The following is a 23587-nucleotide window of genomic DNA, read 5'->3' as shown; positions in this document are numbered from 1 at the left end:
AAAAGGAATTTCCGTGAACTTCTGCCTTCCTCTTAAGCACAGGCTGTGGTCTGTTTTTTAAGAACATTCAACTGTTTATTCCTATTTGATACTCTATAAGCTTAAATTCTTAGCATTATTCTTGCTTTTCTCATGTTGTACATTCTAGCAGGAATACAGAAAGTGACCTTGTGAACCTGTTACAGAGTTAATTTTTCTTACAGTAGCTCGGGGGCATGGCTGTGAGCATGTCTAAGAGGTGATTCTATACAACTAAGGGCAGGGGTAAGGGACATGTCAAAAAAATAGAAATATATGGATATAATGGCTGTGTGAGAAGACAGGAATAGGGACAGGAATAAGAAAGTGGATGGACCAGACCTCAGGTTTGTGCCATAGTTTTATTTATTATTATCCTGAAGTCTTTGGACCACATAGTTTAATATCTTTTGAAGCTTTATCAAAAAGTAATGTTTTAGGTGCTAAATTCAATGATTCTCCTTACATTCAAATGCATACCGAGATGTGTGTGAGAGAGGAAGACAGTCCTCCTTATCTGTAGTGACATGTATAGGAATCAATGCTTTTTCCTTAAATTTATCTTGAATGAGAAGGAAAGCAGACTCTCTAGAATGTAGGATTGATGAATCTGAAATGATAGGCAAGTGCTTAGAGCAGAAAGTGATGAAATATACTCTCTGCAGCATCCATTTGATTCTAGATGTGCTGCCTAAACTTAAGCTGTAGGTGCCTGACAAATGTGCCATGGCTGACACAAGTCCAGTACACAGTTACGTGATCAGATTCTCTTGAGGGCTCTTTTGCAAGCTTAGTTTGCTTGAAATGAAGCAGGTGAGTTAATCCTTTCCATCCCAGAGCTCTCTGCCAGCAAGGTAGCTAATAAAGACTTCAGGCCTTATCAGTCTCAAGTAGGATTATCTCTTCCACTTAAATTAAGAGTGTCTTAGCCCTTTTTTAAGCAAATGGTTTCACAAGTCAAGCAGCATATGATTATCTCTAATGTCTAAAATAATCTACATTCCTGAGAGATTCCCTTTCTGGCCTCCTCCCTCCCCCCCCACCAAAGACCTTGAGCTGGAAATTACCTCTAGAACAAAACAGGGTAGTGCAGGTTCACATTCTGAAGGAGCACAGTATCTTCATCAGCTTGAAGCAGGGAAAGTTCCAGTCTGAAATCAGAGCTTGCCCTGGAAAAGCTATGTAAAATGTGTCCCAAGCAGCCAATTCTCTTAAAATGGATTTGTATTATTGTTTAGTTGTTAAAAAAAGAAAAAAGAAAGAAAAGAATAAAAGTGCTATCCTACAGACAGCAGTTGAATTACATTGAATATTACTTGCTGAACCAGATAGCTTGGCAGAGACAAGTATCATTTCATCCCTATACATGACAATCATCTGACACAGACTCCAGGGAAGGATGAAAAATACTTTGTTAAAAAAAAAACTATTTGGGGGCATTAAAGCTGCTCAGAATTGAGACACTCATTAAGTACCTCACTTCACCTAAAACAACTATTCCTCTAGTTCAATATCAACTTTTAGAAAATATTTCATATGAAAATTTCTAGGAACAGATTGTGCATTCAATACTGTATGGTGTATGATATGTGCTGGGTGTGATTTCCAGAGGTATTTTGGTTGTAATGAACTTAAAGTCAGTATGGATTTTACGTAAGCAAGAAAGAATTGGACATTATACGATATTCTAATGTATCAAGTCTGTAATGCAATTAATATGTACTGTAATAAAGATACAGATTGATTTTTCATCACTCCAAGTAAAAGCACCTTCTGGATTAAAAACCTGTTCTGAAATATGTAACAGATGGTGATAGGATGAAATTCACCACAAAAACAACATTATTTTCTCTATAATTAGTTGTATAAATGAGTCATATTCTGTTTTGAATAAATACACCAGCAGTTGTAACTCTGTATATATCCTAGTTTTACATTCATTTTATACTGGCATTATGGGAACCTGAAATTTCCTGATAATTTTATTTAGAATAACTAAGAAGTCAAAAGCATTTAAAAAAAAAAAGAAATTCAGTCAACTAAATGTTTTTCTAAAGGAAATAACTTTTTTTTTTTTTTTTTGTATAAGCTATTAATTTTTCTTAATCAAAACTATTCATTTTGTGGACTAACTCTAGTTTCAATCTTCATTGTGTCAGCCTTTATTATTATTATTATTATTAAGTCTACATTAATGAAACACACTGAAATATAATTAGAATGAACGGAAAATAAAATACAAATATCAAGAATTTTTAAAAGGGATGTTTTAACATAATAGAATGTGTACAAATGCATGTATGGACAGAAACAAATATACATAAATGTACGTATATATGCAAAACCACACATGCACAAATGTGACATAGACTTTAAAACTTTTAAAAATGTAGATATTTAAAAATATTTATAGTTGTATTCCTGTTTGACAGAATTGTGGAAATTGCTTCCCTGTAAATTTCAATATACAATGGTGCTGATATATAATCTATTTAATGACTGTTTTCATAAACTCATGGAAAGATTCAGTTTGGGTGGGAGGTCTTGAGGTCACCCTGTTGCAGATCTGGTTCAAAGCAGGAGCAGGTTGACCAGGGCTGTGTCTAACCAAGTATTGAAAATCCCTGAGGACAGACACTCCACAGTCTCAGTGCATCCTGCCAGTGCTTAACAATCTCCAACAGAGTTAAAGACAATTAACTGAAAACAGATTGATATAAAGGTCTTAGGAACTCCGAGAGTTTCCACCATGGGGGGGGGGTTGTTTGTTTGTTTTTTACATAATTGGAAAAATTGAAAAACACATTCATCTTGAAATTAAGGGGAATTGCTGAGAAATTACCCCTGCAAACAAAATCAATTCTCATTTGGAATTGTGATGCAAATTATTATAACATGCTGGGATCATCATCACAAACTGAAATGAATACAGAAACTGTTATTAAAAACTAAAAATGCTAAACTGATTATAGCTCAGCAGCAATGTAGTGCACCTTCGTAATCAGTATTGAAGGATAAAAAAACTAAAGAATGACTAAAATAAGTTGGAAGCCAAATACTATCCTCATTATCACATTATTTTTTTAATTAGATGATTTATGTTTTAGCCATTAACTACTCATTGCAGAAAATTGGATACACAGATGTTCTTCCTAATGTGCAGTGTGAAAACAAAAATCATTCGTTTATTTAGTTGATAAATTGTTATAGTTTGTTTTTACATATCCACAATATAACCTAATTAAAGAAACAGCTGGTCTTTATTTTTGTTAACAAGTTCTCAGAAATTCTTCACAGGTGGGGATTGTATCCATGTGTTTGGAAGAAGCACCTGGCAGACTGACTAATAAATGTCTTGTGTGATTTTTCCAATGATACTATTTAAATAATTCTAAGACATCCTTTAGTACAAGTAATGATGAAGTTGCAATTGTTAAGGAAAAGAAAATTTCTCATAACTACATCTCAGAGCCTACCTAGCCCTGGAAAAGACTCAGATGTTTAAAGGGACATTCTTGTTCCTCTAAAGAGCAATACTTGAATATTTATTTTGTCTGATCAACAGATTTCTTCAGGGACATCTAGTAGCCAAGATACCACAAAATGGTAGTGATAGAACAGACAACATCTAACAGAACCCAGTAATTTGGAAACTAGGCTGTCACCATGGTTGTGATAAAGTAGGTAAAGGCGCAGTCTTTTCCCAGAGTTGAAGCTAGTAATCTTTTCTGGTTAAGAAAATGTTTCAATCACATTCAGCTCAACCGTGTTTTCTACCCAGATTATTTGGTTAAGCACTGAGCAAGTATATGACTACAGTGGCCCAGAGTCCAGCGGTTACAACACATGACAACACATGACTAGCCTAAGTGAAAAGCTCTAGAAAGGGTTTAAGAACTCTAAATCCTAATCTAAAAGAGTTTGCATAAGACAAGTTTAAAGCTATGGTTGATAAAACAAAACAACTTGTTTAAATCCTAGTTTTCCATACTCTCTCACTACTTACCACTTATGTTAAGCCACTTCTATTTGACCTCAACTTCTAGTCTGTTTTAAAATACATCTCAAATTCCACATTCCAAGAATCTTAGAAACATTTTTCTTCTGTTAAGATCTGTGGTGGCAGACAACCTCAGTGTTCTTCTAACTAAACATTACAAGGGATTGTATCTAGTAGTGTACAGGACAGAACATCTCAAAAAGAGACCTAGACTGCGTATCTTAAAACTGACATAAACCAGTCAGAAAATTAATGCAAAACTCTTTGAGTGGGTTTAAAGATTTAAATTATCATGATAATTTATCTTTTACATAGTTCTTTTTTTAGTCATCTGATAGTTAAATATTTACCAAATAGAAAGACTCAGTCCTAATGGTCTCAAAATTCAGAATTTTTTCATTGCCCCGGTAGAAATCTTTGGCAATACTATCTAGGCTGCTCCAGGTACTATTGTTCTCTTTTGATTTGGATGCATAATCATGATGCAGTACAATATAAGAATCAGAACAGGTGGAAGAAAGAAAAAAAGAGGACATCTTCATAGCTTACTTTTTAGCATATTCATCAAGTAAAGGAAATACTTGTGTTCTGAGAAGTGTTTCTGGACTGTGTTGATCATGTATATCCTATTTTATGGAACAAAGGAAATCTTTATTTTCCTCATCACCTGTTCCTTTATAACAGGAGGTTCTAAGCCTAATGGTTCCCTCTAGGTGACTGAACAGAGAATTTCTCTTCCCACTGGAATGACAAATTCTATCCTCTTCCTTGGTTCCTAGTTCAACTTGGTTTGTTTTTTCTCTTTTTCCCACAAATTCTCTGTGCAGTTATCATAGTTTATTTGCCAGATATGAAATCCATTCAAGGGTTTTCAAGGGTATAAGGGACCATTAGACTGCTGTACTTGACCAAAGGGATGTGGCTTTTAGAAGCAGTAATTTGAGGACCATCTCCCCCTCCATCCTTCCTAGGATAAGTATTTATGGGTTTAAGACCAACTCCAAGGAACAAGGTCAAATACATAAAAGACTGCAAGGAGACGGAGGGAAGCAGCCTTGTGTCATTAGATAATGATTAGCTGCTTGTCTCTTGGAAAGGTAAGAAATCTCTTTTCCTAAAATTTTTTCTCCATCCAAAACTGTCCAGGTGGAATTGGGTGTCTGTACTGCCCACAGCACAATGGGATTGAGATGTTTTTTCAGTCCTGTATGGATTTCACTAAAAAAAATTAATAACAGCATTATCCATTTCAGAGAACATGAAAATTAAGTAAAGTTTTACTGCCACTGAGGAGTAATCTCAGAGATTTAGATAAACTGTCCTTCTAATAACACTCATTGTTATGTCTTAAAAATTTCTAAATTAAATGCTAATGAACATTTAAAATATCAGTGCTCTTCATTGCACTCTCTGTCAGTGAAACTGCTTTGAGATTACTTATTGGCATTTTTCTGCAAAGCACATTCTAATAATTTCATTTGTGTTGGATTTTAATCTATCATGTTGGATGTACCATTGCTATTGAAGTTGATTGTGGAGTAGCATACTCTATTGATGGACTACCACTATCTTTCAAACTTCAAGGTCTGTATTTCTGTCAAACATTTGAAATGGTAGGCACTTATGATTTTCTTTTTGTTTTTCTGGGTTTTGTCCTGAAACATAAATCAACTAAAAAGGAAGGCTTGACTTTTAAACAAGTAAACCTAGCACAGCATTATGCAGTTGTTGAATCCAATTTGCAAAACCTTGCTTCAACGGCTTGACAAACTTGATATGAAATTAAACTACTGCCCAAGTGGAATGGAAACTCCATTCAAGTCTGTGGATATTTCAGCAGTAACTTAAGTTGGTGTTGGGGTTTCTAACACGTCTTGCTGCTGATTTCTTATAGAGAATGGTAAGGAGGTTAAGCAATGCTGTAGTTTGGGGACTTAAAGGATGCTCTCAAGGGACTCTGTGGGTTTATGCCCTCAATAAAACATACCATCTAGCCAGAGGAGTAGGTACAAGCTTTGGTTCATTTACATATCCTATTCTGAAATATATGATGGTATGTGTGGGAAATAGTCCTATGAAACTATATTATTCTTCACTTCAGATTTTCAAATTATAAGCAATTTTTCCTAGTTAAAATGCAATTTCCAGCTAATTGAAAGAGATGGAAATTGGTATTACCCTATGAATTGCCGTTCATCTCTTCATCATGCTTGTTAAAGTATGACATAAAACTGAAAAGAATCTGGGCAAACTGGCCTCATCTCCTGTTATTCTCTTATAGCTTTCACAAAATTGTTTGTATGTGTCTTTAAACACATGCAAACACATACAAAAATCTATTTTTCCTTCACTACTCCCTCTGTTCCATAGTCTGACTCTTCTAATAGTTAGCAATCTCCTAATTTCCAGTCTAAATTTATTTATTGCCAATTGCCAACATTGTCCTTTAGTCTAAAAAGTTCTTTCTCCTCCTGGGCATTTTACTACCCTGCACATTCCTGGAGTATTTACAGAGAGCAATCATGTCTGCTCCCATTATTTGTTTGAGTATTTGCTTTTTAAAATGTGCTGTAAATTACACAGTGTTGCTGTTGCTCCCTGATTAGATTGCTGAACCCCTTAAAGCAGGAGGAGGGCTCTTTAAACCAGTAAAAATATTTGCATCAATACTTGGGGAATGGTCCTGTAGGCAAATATCTACTTGTATGGAGCTCATTGACCCTGAATGCAATGCTACGCATGGATTTTAACCTTAGCAGCAGCTTCTTCATACCTAAAGAATGACACCTGCCATGTTTCAAAAATACCAGCATTGGAAAGTTTTTGCAGCAGCCAACCTTCCTCAGCAGCTACCTCTGCTGACACAGAAGTAGGGCAGGGAGGGAGAAGGAAAGAAAGATAAAGGATACTATTTAGCTGGTGTTAAAAACTATTAATTACCATGATCTGCTTCAGTGCATTTTAGTAGCTTTTGATCGTTTTAACTCTTTTCTGAGAGAGCGCTTTCCCACCACAAACCTGCAGTTCATTGCTCTCTGTACAAAGAGACACCTGTTTGATCTATGTCTAATGAAATCTTACCTAAATGTTTAAAGCAAACTATTGATTGAACAATTATACTTCATTTATACTGAAGTGTTATCTGTTCCTCCATTCAATCCTCTGTTTCTTTATCTGACATTCTATAGACTCTCGTTATAACTCTACTTATAAGAACTGACACATTTAGACTGTAAATCAATTTTCCATTTTCATTGTATTGGAAAATTGCTCTTCAATAGGATTTCCTCCCTCAAAGGACAGGTTCAGTGTAGCACTTACATTTAATTGACCCACCAGGTTTTCTACTGAAGTCCTTGCCAAAGTTGCCCAGGTGAAATAATCTGCAGTATTCTTATTGCTGAAAAAGCTATTTTAGTCTAAAATTAATGTTGAACTTTCTCACCTTTAAAATAAATGTGTAGTAGGCTGGTTGTGTGATACTGAAATAATTTTCTGCTTCAAGACCATTTTGAACTTATACATCCTAGGTGATATTTTTTCTTTGAGCTCTTTGAAATGACTGGGAGTATCCACCTCCCTACAATTTAGGGGCATTTATATAGATAATTAATTAATTAATTAAAGTATGTCCATTAATATGTTAAGAGCACTACCTGGAAGAATTTGCAATCTCATTAAACTCTTGAAAGAACACTGAGCTATTTTCGGAATCTAAAAAATTCATAACAATATCCAGGATGTCTCATGGAAAAATTCTTCATTCCTTATAACACTATTCTAAGCCTTTCAAGATAAAAATGCCCCAAGACTTACTTCTCAGAGTTATGGAAGGGAAAACATGAAAGGAACACTTTAATAATATTTTAGGTACCTGAAATCCATTACTACACAAAGATCTTTACTAAATCAAGAATACTGTGATGCCTTTCTGAACAATGGGTCTTTTTACAATCATCTGGTCAGCCTGGTTGGTGTGCACAGCCCTGGAATGCTGTCTTCAACAAAGACATAAAGGAGCACCAGAATCCACTTACGCTGTTTTCAGTACATAACTAAGCTTACCAACTTTCTTTTATTGTTTGTTATGTGAAAAAAACAAACTAAACCCTATCAACATTTTAGATAATTTTAATTCTTGAACATTTTCTGAATATAGATATAAAAATATATACCTTTCATTTGTTTCCTAAGTACAACATTGTCATATGAAGGAAGGAGATGTTTTACTAGAAATTATTTGTGGATTTTTACTACTTTTTGAGATCATGATGTTCTTTGCAACTGTTATCCTTACTTGGATCAGTGTTATTTACCGTCTTTGGAACAGCAGTGCTTTAATTAGGACATCACAAGGCTTCTTCATTTCCAATGAGAATAAGTCTGACTTTCTGGTTAGTTGTTCATGAGTTGAATCTTAGAAGCTTGGCATCTGTTTGACTGTGCTTCATTCCATTAATGATGGCATGAAAGTATGAATAAATATTAACATGGTTGGATCTAAGAATTTTATCTTCAGATCATTAATTTCAAAGTCCTATAAACGGTTTGTAGTCACTACTGAGATTTTAAAATATAATATCTTTATAGTCTCTGCAAAGGTATACAGAGTGAGAGTTCTCAGGTGGTCTTAAGTGAATAGAAATGGAAGAATTAAATAAATACAGTCAAGTCTCTGTGGAAGTATGAATGCAGCATGTCTCAAATAAATTTTAATACTTGAAAACTTATGAACTTAAAAAAATATTAAACGTTTGTGAATGACATACTTTTTATGCCTGTTGGAAAGTAGTACTTAGGAGTTTTTATGAGATTCATTTGGATTGCAACAAAACTGCAGTCATAACCTTGAAATTAAATTTATTTTCTCTGGGATTTTCTAATAAAAAGTAATGGTTTCCATTTGTTAGTACTGGTTCCCTGAAATAAACACTTGAGTTCAGTACAATATTTAGGTTTCTTAAATCTCAAAATTGGAACCTTAATGTGGTATTGTCCCTTTAGATTGCAGGATGCCTCTGCTAGTAAAGATTTCAAAATGAAGAATACATGTGAAGATGTCTGATGCTTAAAAAAGGAGAAAAAAATTCTACATAAAATAAGTTAAACCATACAGAAGAGAAAAAAAAAAATGAACATGTTTTTGTTTCATCATTGTTGGTATCTGATGTTTCTTTCTTGTGTTTTTTCCTATTAATTTTTTTTGGAGTAAAATTCTGAAAACAAGCAAACAAAAAAAAAAGAGGAAATTGTGTTTACTTTTTTTATCTTTTGGGAAACTGCATTCATTGCCACATTTCTGCTAAATAGTGACTATCTAAATAAAAACACTTGAGAATTCCTTCATTTAAAATTGTGATGATACATGCACACTGCAGGTTTTGTAAGAGTGTTTCACAGATCAATATAAATTTTCACAAAAATATTTCATCCCAAATAAAGTCTGATATCACAACCACAAAAGATACATTTCCAGATTTGATTAAAAAATTGATAGACGTGACTAATACTCACTAGATCACTTTTGAAAACTGATACTTTTAAAAACCATTAAATCTCAAACATTATAGGCTAGTCAGAGAAAGACTAGTTGAATTTCAAGATATCACTGCCAGGAGTCCCAGAAGACAGAATAACTTGGACTCATTTGCACTTACATAGATATACTTGTGAATTGGGAACATTTCAACTACGAGTGCTGAAATAGAGAATCTCTGTTCTCCTGCATGTACATAGTAGAGTAGTTGTACTGTAGATGAAGCAAAACAAGCTGCCTGTTGTGATGAAAAAAAGCAGCAAGACGTTAGATTACAATTTCTGAAATTTCTGAAAATTTTGTTAAGAAGTTTATTAAAAACAAGTTTATGAAACTGTAACAGTGAGTTAACTGTTATAAATGGTAATTTCATGCTGTAGTGAATTTAAAGAGTTAATTTCAGAAGGGATTACCCCTGTGTCATGCATGCCTATTAATAGTCACTGCCTTCTGAAATGAGAAGGAATTTTAAAACAGATGTGAAATAGAATTTGTTTGGGTACAAGTAGCAAAAAAATCCTTCCTCAACTATTTTGCCAGTTGAACCCCAGCTCGCTTTCACAGACACGTATTTATGCTAAGAGAGGTCTTAGGAATAAGGTAAAAACCTTCACCACCACCAAAGAAGCTATCGGCGGACTAGAGGTTACAGCTACACGGTTTTTCCTAAATTCTTTCGTAAATTCTAAATCTTATCAGCTGAAACCCTGTTCCGCATTATTTCTTCTAGCTTCCATGAAGCAGGCAAATTGTTCTTTCTGTACATCAGTAATATACAATGCCAGGTTTAAATAAAACCAAGCAAAAACAACTAAACCAAAAAAAAAAAAAAAAAAGGAAAATTTGTTCACACACAGCCTTAGAACCCGCTGCAGAAGATGGCAAAAAGCTAACACTGCTTAAGGAATAGATGGTACCTCTATGGTTCTAAAAGGAAACTACACTGAGGCATTGAGGTCATGTAACCTCTTGAACTGGAACTATTTGGGTGACGATAGAATGCTGGGGAATAGTGTTATTACCCTGTTCATATTGTTTTCTCAGCATCTGTTTGTATACGGCTTCAGGAACAGAACACTGAATTTGAATTTCACCCTGATATGGTGTGTTCTTTCTTCAGTTCAACAGAATCTTCTTTTTCTGCCTTCTGTTCTTTATGCTGTTCTACTGATTAAAGGTGAGGAATGAGGAAAAAGAAGAAAAAAAAGAGTTGAAAAACATGAGTGCAAGATAGATGAGAAGCATTAAAAATGAGGCAGATAACTCTGAGTGAATAGGGGCAAGGATTAAGAAGAAGTGGTGGTAAAAATGGTTAAGAAGACTGCTAGTCACAGATATAAATATTTCTAAATTCTTAGACATAAGGATGGACTGTTGCTTATTCCATCCTTCTAACAGTCTCCTACCCACTAGATTATAGATATCTAACACTTTCCTTCATTTTTACAGGGGGTATGACTGTACCAAGACATCAGTTACACGGGTATGGCTTGTCATCTGCTTTTATAGTGTTGATATTTCAATAATTTCTTTTTCTGTATTTGATGAGGGCTATCATTTTATATGTTGAATAGACTGGGATAACTGGACACTCCTAATTTTCTGACACTTTTCTTACGCCCCTGAACTCAAAGGAGGACAAATAATTCCACCTTCTATGAAAAACGGAGGAAAAATATTTTAACTCCTCTGTTTGCAGATGGTAGCCTTCACCTCGAGATAATATTCAGTGCTACTACTTGTTTAAGAACTGACATCTATTCTCAGTCTTGTGTACCCATTACACTCTTAAATCTGAAAAAACCTGAAAGTTCTCTCTGTATTGTTTAAATTTATTCTCAAAAAAAAAAGAAACAAAAACTACCACCTGTGACACTTATCATGCTGCCAGCTGTAGCTCATTGTGTGAAGAAGAAGAAGGTAAATTACAGAGATGTTAAATGGAGATTACATTAATGAGAGACGGAATGTCATAGGGTGAAGCCTATAAAAAAGCATCATTTAAATAAGACCTTGGCTATATCTGCTCAGCTCTATCACATTAAATTATCGGACTGGGATCACTAACAAAGCACAGATGATTATTACGGAGAAGGCTTACCCTAAAGAGGTGGACTATGTCCACCTTCCTTTAATGGTTTAGGAAAGAAAAATGCATAGATAAACAGCTAACAGCTTTTCGTCCTTGTAATGCATCTAGGGCAGAGCCCCAGAAGATAATAGCAGTTTAGTTATCAAAAGGCAACTGACGCAGTGTAGAGGACTTTGTATTTCTGACTGTTACAACTGGACAGATGGGATTGGAAGAGAGTGTCTTGTTAAAGCAGGGCAATGCTGTTCTGAGCTGACTTCCCGCTCCATCTTGAGACTCAGCCCTCTGCCTGGTCTCACTCCTTGGATGTGGCTGTGCAAATGGACTCTGTCTCCTGAAGAGAACTCAGACAACCAGCTGTGATGGTCAGCAACCCAAGTTTAGCACGCAACTTTGCAGACCCGGTGAGAACCCATAAGCCCTTTGTTCTGCTGTTTGCAGGTTTTCCCCTGATTGGTTAATGTTTTCCCCTCCCTCTTTTATGTATGAAGTTATGTATATTCATGTCCCTTGTTTAATATGTATCAGTTGTAGAAAGTTCTTTGTCCCTCAATGCCCCATTGGATCCTTCCCTAAGTCCCTCCTATGTGTTGTTCGCATTGGTTCCCTTGCTGTCAACCCCGCCTACTTGTCCCTAGCCCATTGGCTGTGATCCCTCTCCCCGCTTATTTTGTACCCAGTATAAAATCCCTGGAGCCTGTCAAAAATTCAGCTCTTAGTCCCTGTTTTTTCACTGGAATGAACCTGCATGGAACGCATACGGAGAGTCCCCCCTCTTTCTTCTTCACCTTCGTGCCTTCATTCCAGCAACAGAAGGAAAGCTCCCTTGGGTGAGGAGCTCTACCCCTTCTTTGCCGCCTTGCAGAGGGGTTGTAGCTTTGACCTCTGGGCTTCCTTCTGTCTGCATGTGAGGGGTAAACCCCCTTCAGCTTCCTCTAAGCTGCAAAAACACCTCACCTGGAGGAGGGCAAAAAGAGCTGGCTGTACATGCATGAACAAGTCAGCATAAAAAATGCAGTTTACATAAGAGGTGTGCACCAAGTTAACTACAAAGTGAAATGGACTGGGCCTCTTCTCTTTCATTCTCCTCTTTGATGGTCTCGCAGCCTCAGCTCCAGACCATTCATGTCGCAGGACCAACGTGGGATTCAAGGACTAGTGATAGTCTTTGTTCTCTCTTTCCCTCTTCTGTCTTTTTCTCTCCTCCCTTGTTTACTTGGGCAAAGCACAGCCATAATATTCTACCCTGTGTTTTGTACTGAAGTCTGTTGTGGGAGTGGGGAGAACGTGGAAGTGCGCTGTGGCTTGTTAGCCAGCGCCTTTGGGAGTTTTTTGTAGGAGTTGAGAACTTACAGAAGTGTACTGTAAAAAATTAAGGGCTTTTCAGCCACCATTCTTGTGGAAGCATATTGTAAGAATTTAAGGGATTGTTAGCTAATACCTCTTAAATATAAAAAATAGACTGGTTGCCAGAATTAAGGTGACTGTACAATAAAATATAAGAGCTCCCTGACACAAGTCTGGTGTCTCTGTTCAGCCTGATGAGAATTCATAACATACATCACACTCCTACCAATGGGTTGTGACACTTAGGACATGAGAAAGTCAAGAGATTGGGCTTGGGTTATGTCTCTGGTGGCTTAAGCAGAATTTTTAGGATAGAGAGCAATAAATAATGAAGACAGCAGCTTGTCCTGGGGAAAGAACACCCACAGATGTGTTCATCAGTGCCAAAGGCTAAACTCACTTCGCTGTCCAGGGCTTGGACATCTCAGACAGGTGGAATATATGTCCTGTTCCCTTGAGACCATGATGCTGATCACAGCTGGACTAGAAAACTTGTCTGATGTGGGCAGCCTATGCAGACTTATGTGTGTGCAAATATGAGATAGAATAAGAATTGCTATCTAACTCTTGTACTCATCCTACGAGTAAATAAATTTTAGATCTTGTTTTACTGGGTTCCATCACACTTAACTTGCCCTCTGAGAACAAAACCCTTGGCAGCAGAATGACATCTTATTTACTTACTTCTGATCAGTTATTGTATAACTTTGAAATACATGCACAAGTCCTTAGTGCTTCTCTTTTATGTTCTGTGTTTGGGCCTTACAAAAATTGATCAGTTACACAGGGAAAATGCAACCCACATGAAATGTCTCTGGGCAGGAAGAAGGTCAGCTGATTTCCAGTGTGGTAAGAGTAATTAGTAGGGAACAATGGAAAGTAAAGTGTACAAGTTGGAATAGTTGTGGGTGGCAGAAGAGGGCTGTGAGGAGACAGACGTATTTTAAATAACGTGTAGTGTCTTCTAAAATTGGTGTGGAGGCAAGAAGGCAACTCTAATTCCTGCTACTAGGGAAGAAAACGAGGGGTAGGAGATGACAGATAACTTCAGAGAGGTTTCTTCTGCTGCTAATTAAAAATTTAAGGGCAATATTAACAAAGATGTAATTCTCTCCCATTATCTGCTTTTGCACCTTCTCATGCTCTGCAGATAGTGATGGTCATTCAAGCATGAGAAGGAACTCATTTCCTGAGGAAGTACTGCAGCCGCTTAAGACACCTCTTCCTAGTGGTGTCTCTTGTACAGTTTTCTTGGGATCCTCATTAAAGTTATCCTACTAAATAAGTGACTTTGGTTTTAAAAACTTGTGTTCCTCTCCTGACACTGTCTCCACTTCATGGGAATCTGCACAGATGTAGGTGCCTTAATTGCAAATGATCTGGATTCTATAAAAATAATAAGCTGTAATACTGACTGTTCATAAATTAAAGACATTCAAGATAAAAAAAACCCAAAACCAACTGAGTGACACAAATGAAATTGGTAAACTGTTATTAGTAACACCGGGATTTGAGAGAAAAAATTGCCATTTTTGACATACATTAAATCCTGAGTAAAAGAGTTGAAAGACAGCAACTCAGCAATTCTGATGATGTGTCTATACTGTGGAACTACAGACATCTACAACTTCATGACCTCTTTGGCCTTCAGTGACTCTCATCAGGTGCCTGCACTAAAAGCAGTGAGTGTACTCATGTTGAACTTTGTGGCATGCTAGTCTAAGCTATCTATTATGGCAGTTAGTTCATGAATAAACTATGTGTTCATATAAACTGTGTATAAGTACTGCTTATGGTATTTGAGTGAAATTAAGGTTGTCCAAATGAAAGTGTTTTAAGAGAGGAGTACACCCACCAGCCCTCTAAAATAGTTCCCTTTCACATACAAGGGAGCAGCCTGGGAACTATGCAATTTTCTCCTTCCCATCCAGCCCTAAGGTTGCTGGCTATCATATTAGAAAACACAAATTTAACAGCAGAGTTTAATGTAGCTTGGAAATACTATTATGGGAAATGGCTAAAACTTGGGAAAAACCAAGAAAATGCAGCTCAGATTAATACTTTTCTTACATTTAAGAGAGTTTCATTATCCAATCATGTTAACCTGCAGTACTTCAAACCTCAGACTTTAATTTCTTTTGAACTTCAACCATCTTCCTAGATTTTTTTAAATACCATTGCTAAGGCTTATTACAAATGAAAGAAATATTTCCTTGTGCTTTCTTCAGACGTTATTCAGAAATCCAAATAGTGGTTTCAGCATTATGTATTAATATTAACTTTTTGATCACCTCTGAAATTACAGCATGACATTTATTCTAATTCTTTTTGTGCCACTGTTGAGATCCTCATAGAAAAAAAAAATATTGTTATTGCTGATGTAAATTAAAAAAGAGCAGTATTTATGTTCAGAAGATTATATCAGATTAAAAGGTTTTTCCTGTATGCAAAATAAAGGGTGATTTGTATAACCCCATTTTCTCAAAACACAGAAATATTAACCTATGAATTTTTAATTAAACTTTACTTACACCGCTCTTCTCAGGAAGCCCTAACTCTTCCAAGTCATTGAGAACAGGGTTTCTTTTAAACAGTTTTGTTTGTTTGTTTTTTTTTAAGTAAAGCAGTCTGAATATAATGATAATACAGCAGTTTTGCTCTTCTAAAGGGTTTTTTCATTTCAGGCTTTCAAAGCGGCTTAGAAGTACTAAGGAAAAGACTTTTTAAAGGAAGCTGTGTTAACTTACTGATGCTCTTGTTAAACTCTGGAAAATTCTCACTAACTTCAGTCAGAGTAAAACCAGGCCAGTGCTGAGTGTCTTGGGATACGCTTCCTCCACACTATCCACACCCTCAAGTTATTTTACATAACTGATGATTTTAGGAAATGAATATACATTATTCATACTTCACACTGAAGCAAGAGCCATGATTCATTTAATCAAACAGCAAAGAGCTATGGAGACCTTATTCAGAGGTCTGGGCTTGAATTTCAGAATATCTGGGCTTTTTTTTTGGTAAAGATTAGGTAAAGAGTAAAGCTGTGCAGAAATTTGCTCCATGGGAAGGAAATAATTTTAAATTATTGCTCCTTAATAGAGAAAAAAGCTTATAAAAAAATTCAAAACAGGAATTTTGGAAGTTTTGAAAATTTCCATTCATGGTTTTTCCATTTATGACTAGTTAGCCATTTGCCCATAGGCTTCTGCAGAGACCGGAAACAAGTAATTTTCCTCTTTACCCAGCAGCTGCTGACAGAAATTACCACAATTCCTCCCACTGGCTCAGGTCTGTTCAGTACAGGTAAAGAGTAGTGCTATAAGCAACATTTCTGTGTCACCTTCTTTCACTCTCTCACAGGGACATACACATTTATGCACCTTGCATGGGGTGTTGCAGAGTCCTGATGTGGAATATAATCCTGCAGCCCTTATCAAGGACAGAAGAGCAGGTCCCACCAGAGCTGCCACAGGATGACTATCCAAGCAATGTCTGATAAGTCAGGAAGGCAAGGATCAACAAAGGGTATCCCTGCAGCACAGGCCAGGCAATGGCCAGGGCTAAGGGGCTGAGCTCCAGCACAGCCCTCATGGGAGGAGGAGACCCATAAAGGCTGATCCCAAACCTTATCCAAAGTCACTGCCACCTAGAAGCAGAAGTGATCCTGACCTCACTCCCCAGTCCCAGAAGGGGAAGGGAGAGGAATGGGATAGGATGGACACTGCAGAACTTGTTGCAGCCAGGGCCATAGTGATCTCGTAAATATTTGTACATAATAGAACAGCTAGAATAAATCACTGCTTTTCTTCTCTCAAATATGGAGGAAGAACTCTTGGTTACAACTTGCTAGTTTTCCTGCAACAGAGCTGAGTTTCACCCAACACCTGTCCATTATCTGAGTATTGCATCTGGTCTCAGTTACTCAGTCACATGGTAGTGCAAATGACTGTTAAATATTTCCATCGCTGTACAAATACAAATGTTACTTAAGCAAAAATCAAATATTCAGTGTTTTGTATCATATTCTCTTCCCAGTAACATGGACAACAGTGGTGATGCTCAGCTCCAAGCATCAGAAGAGAATCTGTTTTTATATAATACTGATTGGAGCACTCTGCTCAATTGAATATATGTTGAAGACAATGAATGTAGTTAAATAATTTGTTAAACTACCTGAGGTACAGATCTTGATCAAATTCATTTGAACTTCATATTCATATATCATATCATACCATTCATATGCATATCATATTTGTTTGGATTTCTTGGCCATTATCTACTTTTTTCATATAGACTAATCACGGTATGTGTGAAACAGCAGTCCTTCACAATCCTAATTCCCCTGAAGTAGCTTCTAGTTTATTATCCAAAATTAGTTCATTGCATATACTACATCTGGTGACTATTGCCATGGTGATTCACAAGAATGCTGGCTAATGTTTTGATAAGTTGAGTTACAGGGGAAAATATGACAGCATAATCAGCTGTCAGAGATTTCTTCTGCATGTGAATAAAATATTTGCCTGTTGATGCCAGGTATATAATGAATTATCAAGGAGAAAAATGGCTGTTTAATATGAAAGATGGAGCTCTGGAGCATTTAATATTGTATTAAAATTAGAGGATGAATTTTTTTCACAACCAGATGCAAGAAAGAATTATTAGGAATTGTCATGGTTTGAAACTGGCCAAATGGCAGGCACCCATAAGCTGCTCACTTACCCTCCCCTGCCACAGCTGGGCGGAGGAGAGAAAAAGAAGTTGATGAAGGGCTCAGGAGTTGAGATAAGGACTGGGAGAAAACACCCCAAGGGCAAAACAAGCTCATCTTAAAGACACAAAGTGAGTTTAGTGCTAACAAAATCAGAGCAGGATAATGAAATGTAAAAATAAGTCCTTAAAGAATACCTTTTTTGCCCAACCCCTCCCTCCTTCCCACTGACAGACAGCACAGGGGGATCGGGGCTGGGGATTTTGGTCAGTTCATTACCTGAGGTTTTCTTCCATAACTCAGGGAGAGGAGTCTTCCCCTGTGAGGCCGTGGAGTCCCTCCCACAGGAGACAGTTCTCCGTGAACTTCCCCGGCGTGGGTCCACTCTCAGGAGCAGGAGCCACACCGCACCTGCTGCAGTGTGAGCCCCTCCCATGGGCACACAGCCCTCCCAAAACTGCTGTGCCATGGGTCTCTTTCCATGGTGTGCAGTCCTCCAAAGACAGGCTGCTCCAGACTGGAAGCAAGGGCCCTCTGTCTCCACCGGGTCTCCCACTGGATCACAGCCTCCTCCAGGCACCCACCCACTCCAGCATGAGCACCTTCCCCATGGGCTGCGGGTGGATCTCTGCATCCCCCATGGACCCATGGGCTGCAGGGGGACAGCTGCTGCCCCATGGTCTTCACCACAGCCTGCAGAGGCATCTCAGCTCTGGTGGCTGGAGCACCTCCTGCCCCTCCTTCTTCACTGACCTTGGTGTCACCATGTTGTTTTTTCCCTCACACGTTCTCACTTCCTCTTCTCTGACTAGAAAAAACTGCACACACTTTATTTTGATTTTCTTCTTAAATATGTCATCACAGAGGCTTTACCAGCCTCTCTCATTGGCCCAGTTTTGGCCAGCAGCATGTCCATCTTTCAGAGCCATCAGAGATTGGCTCTGCTGGACATGGTGGAAACTTCCAGAAGCTTCCTCACAGAAGCCACCTCTGTGGCCCCCGCTACCAAAAACCAGGCCATGCAAAACCAACACAGGAATATTACAGAAAAAGTGCAATATTGGAAGTTGAAGATGCTATGGATTTTTATGAATTGTAGATTTATCAATGACTGGTCTTCATAATTCAAATTTTGAAGATAATTTCTGATGTATCTTCCCAGAAAACATCATCATTTTGAAAATGTGAAAATCAGAGGCAATAGAAATAATCTGATTGGGAGCCTTTTGCTGTGTAATATGAGAACTAACCTTTACAGGACAATGGTGACTATATTTTTTGCAATTGGAAAATCAAAAAAAAACCCCACCCCAAACTATTGTTTGGATTTTCTTAATTCAGTAAAATAATCTCAATAAATTTACAAGAAATCAGTACAGATTGTGCAGGCTCTTATCTCCATTTACATTGCTTTTGTTTCCTATAATTTTACATTCTAACATTGCGAAACTTTTATGATTACAGAAAATTTTGCATGGCAGAAGGAAAGTGTGTTAATAATATAAATGGGCTTTCAAAATCATATCTTTAGTAGTATCTGCTTATCTTTTGATGTAGCCTAAATTATTTGGTGCACATAAAGGAACTGGTCATAACATAACTGTGTTCTCTCTCTTTTTCACTTTCTCTGTGTGCTCATAATAAATATTTCATTGTTGAACACTTTTTTTCAAATCAGTCGAAATATTTGATATGCTCACATGAATATATATTATGTCTATTTTTTCCTTTTTTGTTCCTATTATTCCCTACAGTCAAAAGGCTTAGCATAATTTGACGCCCCAGGGTATGTTCCATATTAATTTAAAACCAGGTTATCACTAAAGTCAGAGAGACACCTTATGTCAGTGAGGTTTGTTTGCAGTAAGCTACAATCAGATGTAGAAAATGTGTAACCACTGCTGTCCAGAAATGACAGTTCTGTTCTTTCAGCATAAAAAAATTACCTACAATAAAATCAAGTACTGCCTTTGAGGGAGTCAGAACTATCCTAAAAGTCTAGTTCAAAGGAGCAAATTCTCAGCTGTTTCTACCTTCACAAACTAAGGATAAATTAATCACCCCTTTATGCTTCATGTAGTGCAATTGTTTAGTAACACATATATTCAAACAGAGAGGCATAAACAAACTTTGCCTACTTAGAAGTCATTTCACAGTCAATGTTTCTCTCCAAAAGAAAAGAAAAAACCAAAACATGACTAAAGTTAGTCATATTTTAAAACTAATTAAGGGAATTTGTTCAGTTATTTTGATGATATGAACCTGTGTAGAAAAGGACATAAAGTAATGAAAAGCAGACACTTGTCATTAGAATAAATAGCAGCAGTCCTGGATTGCAGATTCAGCAGTGCCACGTGTTGACTTGTTCACTGATACAAGAAATTAGAGCAACATGACAGGTTTAAATGTTAGCAAGGTTCTTCTCTGTTACCTTCTTAACAAGGGTCGTTTGGTGAAAGGGCATCTGAAGCTAACAGTACAAGTGGCTCCTGATCTTCCTTAGAGTCCCTGAAAGCAGGAAGAATTCACATTCTTTTCCTTGGTCGCCCCTCTCTGGGTCTCCTGAAGGAGTCACAGGCTCTGGAATAATCAGCCTGTCCTTAGGTTTGCAATCCTTGTGCCGCTAGATGTCCCTGCACACCAAGCTTTAGGAAGGCCTGCCTGGAGTACCCCGACGTTTCAGAGGCAGCGCAGCAGCCACAGGGCAAGCGAGGATAGCCATAAAATTCGATTGAGCAGAACTTGACCATTATTTTTTTTTAGGTAATAATTGTAGTGACTAGAAACAACGCTGAAGATTTTCCACCCTGCACCAAACATTATTATTCATTGACACAAATGTAAGGTCCATGACATGGTATTGACATTGGCATCATTTAATTTAAGTAATGTCTTCCCTCACAAGGGTAAAAACACTGTATGGAAATCAGCCTGTAATGCCTGTTCATTCAATAAACTTGAAATGCCCTTGGTGCTCTGTATGGAAGGGCAGATTTAAAGCAGCAACCACTGCAAAAATTTAAGTAAATAGATAAGTGCTACTTTAATTAAAGCAAACATTTGCATATACTGATTGGAATACAATAAAATAAGTATTTTTAAAGAACCGGAATGTTAAAAAAATACCTTTTTTAAATTACTCTCAATTTGATCCAAAAAACCTTCCCCTTGATTAATTATGATTTTTTAATGATTAGAAATACATTAAATATTTACAAAATAATTTGTACATACAGTAGCAGGCTGCAGGGATACTTGTGTTTGAGCAGCACTAGAAAGCTGATGTGCAGCAATTATTTTGTTGTCTCCTGGAGGAAGTAAACCTGGCAAGAAAATCTTTACATAAAACCAGACATATTAGATGTTTTCCTGTTGTGGGTATAATTTTATTTGTTTTCTTGGAGAAAGCATTTAGGTTTGGCTCTTCCTTTCATAACAGTAGAATATTGCTTTGACTAATATGCTTCCTGTAGATTCCTGCTCCAGAAATCCAGCTTCAGGAAAAAAAGGTGGGTCACATCCACTGGCAATTTAAAAATACTCCTTCTTTCACCTAGACTTAAAAGTTTGAGTCATATTCCATACATGGAGAAAATAACGGAAGAGTAAAATTACTATCATTATGTTCATAACAATGGAAGGAAGTGTCTTTTTTTTAACAAAACTAAATCAGTGCTACTTCTTGGTGTTCTTGAGGTGTACTGTTTCAGTTTATTCAGTTATTGCAACTCCTTAGTTCTGCCTGTTGGATTAGGGAAGCAGCAAATGATGAATGCTGTTTCCCCTACTGTCAAAAATGGTGCTGTACGTAGCAAGCACTCTTACCTAAAAATGGAATCTGTGGAGGATTAAGAAGCATCCGGATGCAAAATATCCCTCCCCTCACTCCTCTCTTATTTTATAAAAAAGTGACAATATTTAGGTTTACTCTGACCCTGACATCTTTCCTTTCTGTTATGTAATCTTGGGTGTTTGGTTGTTGGGTGTTGGTTGGTTTGGTTGGCTAGGATATTTTAGGGAGCAGGTGGGGATGTTTGGGGGGTATTTTTCTTCTTCTTTTTAATTTATTTTTTTTCTGATAAGTATTCATTAGAAATGCTCTCCCTTTTCCCTTCAGGGCTAGGAACATTTCATTGAATTCTTTTTAAGCCTGAATTACAAAAATGCAAGACTAACTCACAGACTCTCAAATTATGGAGAACACACTTGATAAATATCCCTGTATACTTGTCCTGGTCTTAAATTCTTCCTTAGGCAACCACTATCAGCAGTTGGTAAAGAATGGAATTAATATCTGGCTAGAGAAACCTTGAATAGTTCTTCCTATATAATGCAAGACATCTCACTTTTTCTTTTTTTTTTTTTTTTCATTCAGAGCATGCTTTTTGCACAGATCTCATCTATCGGAAAGATTTGTGGTTGAATGTAACTCTCATCATTTTCTTGTTTGCCTTCTTGTTTTAGATGGAACTTCTAAGGACTGTGCATACAGAAGCTTTGTGTTACACTCAGTTTCGAAGTAAGAAGATACATCTACTCCTTCGCAGTGGGAAAGAAGACCAAGGTATTGATTACTCTGGGGAAAAACTCCACAGTGAATGTGTGAGAGACAGAGATTTTCGATAGGGAGAGAAGTTTTAAAGTATTTATTTTCCACTAATAAATTCCTTGTTCGGCTTTAGAAGGAATGAATAGCTTTGTTTTAGTAAGGAACCCAGGACACGTGGATTTCTGTGTAATAACCTATTGCACTGTTGCTAGACTGTCAAGCTGTCTGCTCGGTTTTGTTATAAAGAAAGTTATACACAGGTAACAACAGTTCTATATTTATAGCTAATCCACAGCAGACTGTTTTTTGTGAGTCTTTATTCTAGTCACTGCATCCTGTGTGAGCAGCAGGAATTGCAGAGACATCAAATAAACTTTGGGTTGGGATCCCCACTGACATGTGTACCACTAACTCAAGCAGTCAAATTTGTGACAGCATATTAGGCAGGAGATACCAAGGGTATAAACCCCCTGCTTCTTCCTTATCCTTTTTCTCAAACAGCAGAAGTCATATTTCAGGAATATGTACAGATTAATACAATAATATATTTGTCAGGCAATTTTTCATAGACATTCCCGATGAACCTAGAATGTAGCAAATTTTACTATTTACTTGTGCCAATTATTTACATTTTTTCTAAGGGATTTTTTTGATTGGTTTCAGTCTTCTATTAGATAAACTGGGAAGTGTATTGGAGCCGTACTGTAGAAATGTAAGAGCCAAGAGTGTTTGAAGCAAAATATTCTTGGTTTTAGAATGGTCTTTAGGCTGAACTCTATGTTTGAGATAATCTCAGGCAAGTCTCAGAAGTAGAAAGAATTTAAGTAAAACCTTTGTGGAATTACATTAAGTATCATTTTTTTGCTGCTGTCAGGTGGCCATTTTTTCAGGGAACACAATAATCACCCAGCCAACTACAAGAGAGCACTAAGCAGATCAGCAAGTAAAAGTACATAGATGAAACATAAGAATTAATTTTGTGTTAGAAAGGCACAATTATCTACCCCAAATCTGGCCAGTAACTAGGGACTAACATTGCTAATTTTGTGGAAGTTCCTGAAAATGTTCAATATGAAAATGATGAAGACATTAATTTCCCATCTCATACAGAATATGTCACTTCCACCAGCACAGCAGAAGATGATTGATGATTACTTGCTAAATAGAAATATTCCCACATCCTGAATCTCTAGTGTCGCTTCCTATAAGTTCCACAATCACTCTAAGAGACAGCCACCTCAACTTCCCCATGGAAGAGAAAGATACTTCTTGGTCTGATTGAAAAACAGGTGTTTAAGAAATAAGTTAAAAGGTATCACAAACAATGCTCTACT

The 23587-nt window shown here is 36.9% G+C and overlaps 1 long non-coding RNA gene across 2 annotated transcripts in view; it reads left to right on the top strand.

Moving 5' to 3' along the window:
- The window catches only part of LOC121666558, a 199701-nt gene that overhangs the window by 150607 nt on the left and 25507 nt on the right, over window positions 1-23587 (top strand). For both annotated transcript variants that reach the window (XR_006016690.1, XR_006016695.1), the window contains exon 3: window positions 22169-22268. This is a non-coding gene — a long non-coding RNA (uncharacterized LOC121666558). The remainder of the gene's footprint in view (window positions 1-22168; window positions 22269-23587) is intronic.

This window comes from Corvus kubaryi, unplaced genomic scaffold, assembly GCF_017639235.1.
Source record: "Corvus kubaryi isolate FWS band 111438036 unplaced genomic scaffold, C.kubaryi_AGA036_p1.0 132, whole genome shotgun sequence".
NCBI lineage: Eukaryota > Metazoa > Chordata > Aves > Passeriformes > Corvidae > Corvus > Corvus kubaryi.
Note: the sequence above shows the minus strand (reverse complement) of the source record. Positions and strands in the feature narration are given on the sequence as shown.